This window comes from Osmia lignaria, unplaced genomic scaffold (assembly GCF_051020975.1).
Source record: "Osmia lignaria lignaria isolate PbOS001 unplaced genomic scaffold, iyOsmLign1 scaffold0063, whole genome shotgun sequence".
NCBI lineage: Eukaryota > Metazoa > Arthropoda > Insecta > Hymenoptera > Megachilidae > Osmia > Osmia lignaria.
Window position 1 is genome coordinate 50,001 of NW_027478204.1, and position 7,500 is coordinate 57,500.

The 7,500-nt window shown below is 41.1% G+C and overlaps 1 non-coding gene across 1 annotated transcript in view; it reads right to left on the reverse strand.

Annotated features, from left to right (window-relative positions):
- The window catches only part of LOC143307624 (small subunit ribosomal RNA), a 1,923-nt gene extending 1,793 nt beyond the window's left edge, over window positions 1-130 (reverse strand). Inside the window, exon 1 of the ribosomal RNA XR_013064725.1 lies at window positions 1-130. This exon is cut by the window's left edge and continues 1,793 nt beyond it. This is a non-coding gene — a ribosomal RNA (small subunit ribosomal RNA).
- Between the last annotated feature and the right edge of the window lie 7,370 nt (window positions 131-7,500).

Sequence of the window (7,500 nt, forward strand, 5' to 3'; positions counted from 1 at the left end):
TGTACGATCTAAGAAACCAAAACTGATTTAATGAGCCATTCGCGGTTTCACCTTAATTCGGTATGTACTTAGACATGCATGGCTTAATCTTTGAGACAAGCATATGACTACTGGCAGGATCAACCAGGGAGCTTAGTTATTATTGTAAATTTAAATTTTCGTCGTCGGCCCTCCCTGTAAGACCGATCGACGTTAAGCCATTTCTCTTTTGTATGTAACACACATTTCATAAATTTTGTACCTCTTATAGAGGCCAAATATTCTCCTCCTCCTCTCATAAAGCACGAAAATCACTTTCACGCCGTGCATCCATCGTGCAAGCACGTAGACCACACACGCTGGACAATATAATAAAAGATAGCGCGGACAGTGGCATGCTATACAAATCGAGAAAGCGCGTACAGTGATCATGCTGGTCATTTTGCCACCAAATTTTATAATCTTTATCATTAGAGCGGGCCCACCAACCTCGTCTCTGTACTTTATACATTTCTCCTCCATCTGCACACACCTTTTCAAACATTAACGGAGAGAGTTCCTTGGACTTGCTTTAAATGTACATATTAGATATGTTGGAATCTCTCTCCTTTAGAAGTTTCCCCAGCCTTAAAACTTCTTTCATTTTTACTCCTCTCTCCATACTTATTTTCCTCTCTGAACGTATCAGAGAGGATTTTATTTCTGACACCTCTTGACTTTTCTTAAATTCAGGGACGTAATTTTGTTCATAATTCAGTGGACTTTTGTGTATTTTATACTTTAAATATTTCCAAACAGTCTCCCTTCTAAAAGTGATAGAACGAATTTTCGTCTAACACTACTTTCTTGGTTCAAAAATTTTATACAATCTTATAACTTTTTCAGTTTTAACAAATTTTGGTTACAGACAGTTGATGCTCAGTTTGTACAAGTATGCAACATTTATAAGTGCATACAGGTCACCAGCCTTATATTACAAGGCTCACCACATATGGGCCATTCGGTCTTAGACACCGACCCGTGGTAATGCTGTGTGGAGATTAATAATAATCCGCAACGGAAAACCGGAACGAGAATAGTCGAGAAAGTATATTCTCGAGGAGCGGTAGACTGCTTTTCAACCGAAGTCATAAAAGAGCCACACGCTCGACGCTACTCCCGACCGGTCCGAGCGAACCGAAAGTGCCTTCCTATAAATACCGAACGGCCGGCCGCTAGGTCGGCGACGCATGGGCTTACGCCCAGGCGTATGCCTGTGCAAACCGCCGTGAGAGCGTACCATCCCGCCGGCACGGTAAAACTTAGCCGGAAATATCGTCGAACATATCCTTTCATTTTATAACGTTCTATACATGAAAATTAATAAATTAACATGCAGGACATAATAAATTCACATTCTCATGTAAATCATGGGTTTAATTAATATTTTAAAAAATTTTAAAACCGCCCAGAACCGATGAGATGAAAATATTAAAACGATATTTTTGCATTTTCTTACGGTAAAACATTAACAAATAAGCGACTATAGCAATATAAAACTCCATTTGTAATTTAATTAATCAAAATTAATATTTTTCTTTGATTTTTCAGCGATCCAGAACCGATGAGACGAAAACATTAAAACGATATTTTTGCATTTTCTTACGACAAAACATTAACAAATACGAGACTATAACAATATAAAACTACATATGTAATTTAATTAATCAAAATTAATAATTTTTTTTGATTTTTCAGTGATCCAGAACCGATAAGTCGAAAATTTTAACAATCATATTTTTGCATTCTGTACCGTGGATCGATCGTTAAACGCTATTGAACTAACGTCCGTGATGGTATAAATGCAGATTTTCGCTCCGTTTAGCCAAAATAACGAACTTTAGGTGCGCTCCGAAATATTTCAAAGTCCCAGCGGCGTATTGCTTCGCCTCTTAGAACCGATTAGTCGAAAATTTTAACAATCATATTTTTGCATTCTGTACCGTGGATCGATCGTTAAACGCTATTGAACTAACGTCCGTGATGGTATAAATGCAGATTTTCGCTCCGTTTAGCCAAAATAACGAACTTTAGGTGCGCTCCGAAATATTTCAAAGTCCCAGCGGCGTATTGCTTCGCCTCTTAGAACCGATTAGTCGAAAATTTTAACAATCATATTTTTGCATTCTGTACCGTGGATCGATCGTTAAACGCTATTGAACTAACGTCCGTGATGGTATAAATGCAGATTTTCGCTCCGTTTAGCCAAAATAACGAACTTTAGGTGCGCTCCGAAATATTTCAAAGTCCCAGCGGCGTATTGCTTCGCCTCTTAGAACCGATTAGTCGAAAATTTTAACAATCATATTTTTGCATTCTGTACCGTGGATCGATCGTTAAACGCTATTGAACTAACGTCCGTGATGGTATAAATGCAGATTTTCGCTCCGTTTAGCCAAAATAACGAACTTTAGGTGCGCTCCGAAATATTTCAAAGTCCCAGCGGCGTATTGCTTCGCCTCTTAGAACCGATTAGTCGAAAATTTTAACAATCATATTTTTGCATTCTGTACCGTGGATCCATCGTTAAACGCTATTAAACTAACGTCCGTGATGGTATAAATGCAGATTTTCGCTCCGTTTAGCCAAAATAACGAACTTTAGGTGCGCTCCGAAATATTTCAAAGTCCCAGCGGCGTATTGCTTCGCCTCTTAGAACCGATTAGTCGAAAATTTTAACAATCATATTTTTGCATTCTGTACCGTGGATCGATCGTTAAACGCTATTGAACTAACGTCCGTGATGGTATAAATGCAGATTTTCGCTCCGTTTAGCCAAAATAACGAACTTTAGGTGCGCTCCGAAATATTTCAAAGTCCCAGCGGCGTATTGCTTCGCCTCTTAGAACCGATTAGTCGAAAATTTTAACAATCATATTTTTGCATTCTGTACCGTGGATCGATCGTTAAACGCTATTGAACTAACGTCCGTGATGGTATAAATGCAGATTTTCGCTCCGTTTAGCCAAAATAACGAACTTTAGGTGCGCTCCGAAATATTTCAAAGTCCCAGCGGCGTATTGCTTCGCCTCTTAGAACCGATTAGTCGAAAATTTTAACAATCATATTTTTGCATTCTGTACCGTGGATCGATCGTTAAACGCTATTGAACTAACGTCCGTGATGGTATAAATGCAGATTTTCGCTCCGTTTAGCCAAAATAACGAACTTTAGGTGCGCTCCGAAATATTTCAAAGTCCCAGCGGCGTATTGCTTCGCCTCTTAGAACCGATTAGTCGAAAATTTTAACAATCATATTTTTGCATTCTGTACCGTGGATCCATCGTTAAACGCTATTAAACTAACGTCCGTGATGGTATAAATGCAGATTTTCGCTCCGTTTAGCCAAAATAACGAACTTTAGGTGCGCTCCGAAATATTTCAAAGTCCCAGCGGCGTATTGCTTCGCCTCTTAGAACCGATTAGTCGAAAATTTTAACAATCATATTTTTGCATTCTGTACCGTGGATCCATCGTTAAACGCTATTAAACTAACGTCCGTGATGGTATAAATGCAGATTTTCGCTCCGTTTAGCCAAAATAACGAACTTTAGGTGCGCTCCGAAATATTTCAAAGTCCCAGCGGCGTATTGCTTCGCCTCTTAGAACCGATTAGTCGAAAATTTTAACAATCATATTTTTGCATTCTGTACCGTGGATCGATCGTTAAACGCTATTGAACTAACGTCCGTGATGGTATAAATGCAGATTTTCGCTCCGTTTAGCCAAAATAACGAACTTTAGGTGCGCTCCGAAATATTTCAAAGTCCCAGCGGCGTATTGCTTCGCCTCTTAGAACCGATTAGTCGAAAATTTTAACAATCATATTTTTGCATTCTGTACCGTGGATCGATCGTTAAACGCTATTAAACTAACGTCCGTGATGGTATAAATGCAGATTTTCGCTCCGTTTAGCCAAAATAACGAACTTTAGGTGCGCTCCGAAATATTTCAAAGTCCCAGCGGCGTATTGCTTCGCCTCTTAGAACCGATTAGTCGAAAATTTTAACAATCATATTTTTGCATTCTGTACCGTGGATCCATCGTTAAACGCTATTAAACTAACGTCCGTGATGGTATAAATGCAGATTTTCGCTCCGTTTAGCCAAAATAACGAACTTTAGGTGCGCTCCGAAATATTTCAAAGTCCCAGCGGCGTATTGCTTCGCCTCTTAGAACCGATTAGTCGAAAATTTTAACAATCATATTTTTGCATTCTGTACCGTGGATCGATCGTTAAACGCTATTGAACTAACGTCCGTGATGGTATAAATGCAGATTTTCGCTCCGTTTAGCCAAAATAACGAACTTTAGGTGCGCTCCGAAATATTTCAAAGTCCCAGCGGCGTATTGCTTCGCCTCTTAGAACCGATTAGTCGAAAATTTTAACAATCATATTTTTGCATTCTGTACCGTGGATCGATCGTTAAACGCTATTGAACTAACGTCCGTGATGGTATAAATGCAGATTTTCGCTCCGTTTAGCCAAAATAACGAACTTTAGGTGCGCTCCGAAATATTTCAAAGTCCCAGCGGCGTATTGCTTCGCCTCTTAGAACCGATTAGTCGAAAATTTTAACAATCATATTTTTGCATTCTGTACCGTGGATCGATCGTTAAACGCTATTGAACTAACGTCCGTGATGGTATAAATGCAGATTTTCGCTCCGTTTAGCCAAAATAACGAACTTTAGGTGCGCTCCGAAATATTTCAAAGTCCCAGCGGCGTATTGCTTCGCCTCTTAGAACCGATTAGTCGAAAATTTTAACAATCATATTTTTGCATTCTGTACCGTGGATCCATCGTTAAACGCTATTAAACTAACGTCCGTGATGGTATAAATGCAGATTTTCGCTCCGTTTAGCCAAAATAACGAACTTTAGGTGCGCTCCGAAATATTTCAAAGTCCCAGCGGCGTATTGCTTCGCCTCTTAGAACCGATTAGTCGAAAATTTTAACAATCATATTTTTGCATTCTGTACCGTGGATCCATCGTTAAACGCTATTAAACTAACGTCCGTGATGGTATAAATGCAGATTTTCGCTCCGTTTAGCCAAAATAACGAACTTTAGGTGCGCTCCGAAATATTTCAAAGTCCCAGCGGCGTATTGCTTCGCCTCTTAGAACCGATTAGTCGAAAATTTTAACAATCATATTTTTGCATTCTGTACCGTGGATCGATCGTTAAACGCTATTGAACTAACGTCCGTGATGGTATAAATGCAGATTTTCGCTCCGTTTAGCCAAAATAACGAACTTTAGGTGCGCTCCGAAATATTTCAAAGTCCCAGCGGCGTATTGCTTCGCCTCTTAGAACCGATTAGTCGAAAATTTTAACAATCATATTTTTGCATTCTGTACCGTGGATCCATCGTTAAACGCTATTAAACTAACGTCCGTGATGGTATAAATGCAGATTTTCGCTCCGTTTAGCCAAAATAACGAACTTTAGGTGCGCTCCGAAATATTTCAAAGTCCCAGCGGCGTATTGCTTCGCCTCTTAGAACCGATTAGTCGAAAATTTTAACAATCATATTTTTGCATTCTGTACCGTGGATCCATCGTTAAACGCTATTGAACTAACGTCCGTGATGGTATAAATGCAGATTTTCGCTCCGTTTAGCCAAAATAACGAACTTTAGGTGCGCTCCGAAATATTTCAAAGTCCCAGCCGCGTATTGCTTTGCCCCGAAATTTTTCAAAGTTCCAGCGGCGTGTTGCTTTCAAAGTGCCTCCCTCTAAATACCGATCGGCAGGCCGCTAGGTCGGCGACGCACGGGCTTACGCCCAGGCGTATACGGGGGCAAATCGCCGTGAGAGCGTGCGATTTTGACTTTCGCAATAAGATAGTCTCCTTTATGAAAAGGAGCGTACACGTCTCCCAAAAAAAAAAACAGTTTCATGACGATCAATGTAGTTCTTGATCGAAATGTATCATAGGACGAAGATTTTATCGAAAAGTACGAACTTTGGCGACGCATCGAAATTTTTCAAAGTTCCAACGGCGTGTTGCTTTCAAAGTGCCTCCCTCTAAATACCGATCGGCAGGCCGCTAGGTCGGCGACGCACGGGCTTACGCCCAGGCGTATACGGGGGCAAATCGCCGTGAGAGCGTGCGATTTTGACTTTCGCAATAAGATAGTCTCCTTTATGAAAAGGAGCGTACACGTCTCCCAAAAAAAAAAACAGTTTCATGACGATCAATGTAGTTCTTGATCGAAATGTATCATAGGACGAAGATTTTATCGAAAAGTACGAACTTTGGCGACGCATCGAAATTTTTCAAAGTTCCAACGGCGTGTTGCTTTCAAAGTGCCTCCCTCTAAATACCGATCGGCAGGCCGCTAGGTCGGCGACGCACGGGCTTACGCCCAGGCGTATACGGGGGCAAATCGCCGTGAGAGCGTGCGATTTTGACTTTCGCAATAAGATAGTCTCCTTTATGAAAAGGAGCGTACACGTCTCCCAAAAAAAAAAACAGTTTCATGACGATCAATGTAGTTCTTGATCGAAATGTATCATAGGACGAAGATTTTATCGAAAAGTACGAACTTTGGCGACGCATCGAAATTTTTCAAAGTTCCAACGGCGTGTTGCTTTCAAAGTGCCTCCCTCTAAATACCGATCGGCAGGCCGCTAGGTCGGCGACGCACGGGCTTACGCCCAGGCGTATACGGGGGCAAATCGCCGTGAGAGCGTGCGATTTTGACTTTCGCAATAAGATAGTCTCCTTTATGAAAAGGAGCGTACACGTCTCCCAAAAAAAAAAACAGTTTCATGACGATCAATGTAGTTCTTGATCGAAATGTATCATAGGACGAAGATTTTATCGAAAAGTACGAACTTTGGCGACGCATCGAAATTTTTCAAAGTTCCAACGGCGTGTTGCTTTCAAAGTGCCTCCCTCTAAATACCGATCGGCAGGCCGCTAGGTCGGCGACGCACGGGCTTACGCCCAGGCGTATACGGGGGCAAATCGCCGTGAGAGCGTGCGATTTTGACTTTCGCAATAAGATAGTCTCCTTTATGAAAAGGAGCGTACACGTCTCCCAAAAAAAAAAACAGTTTCATGACGATCAATGTAGTTCTTGATCGAAATGTATCATAGGACGAAGATTTTATCGAAAAGTACGAACTTTGGCGACGCATCGAAATTTTTCAAAGTTCCAACGGCGTGTTGCTTTCAAAGTGCCTCCCTCTAAATACCGATCGGCAGGCCGCTAGGTCGGCGACGCACGGGCTTACGCCCAGGCGTATACGGGGGCAAATCGCCGTGAGAGCGTGCGATTTTGACTTTCGCAATAAGATAGTCTCCTTTATGAAAAGGAGCGTACACGTCTCCCAAAAAAAAAAACAGTTTCATGACGATCAATGTAGTTCTTGATCGAAATGTATCATAGGACGAAGATTTTATCGAAAAGTACGAACTTTGGCGACGCATCGAAATTTTTCAAAGTTCCAACGGCGTGTTGCTTTCAAA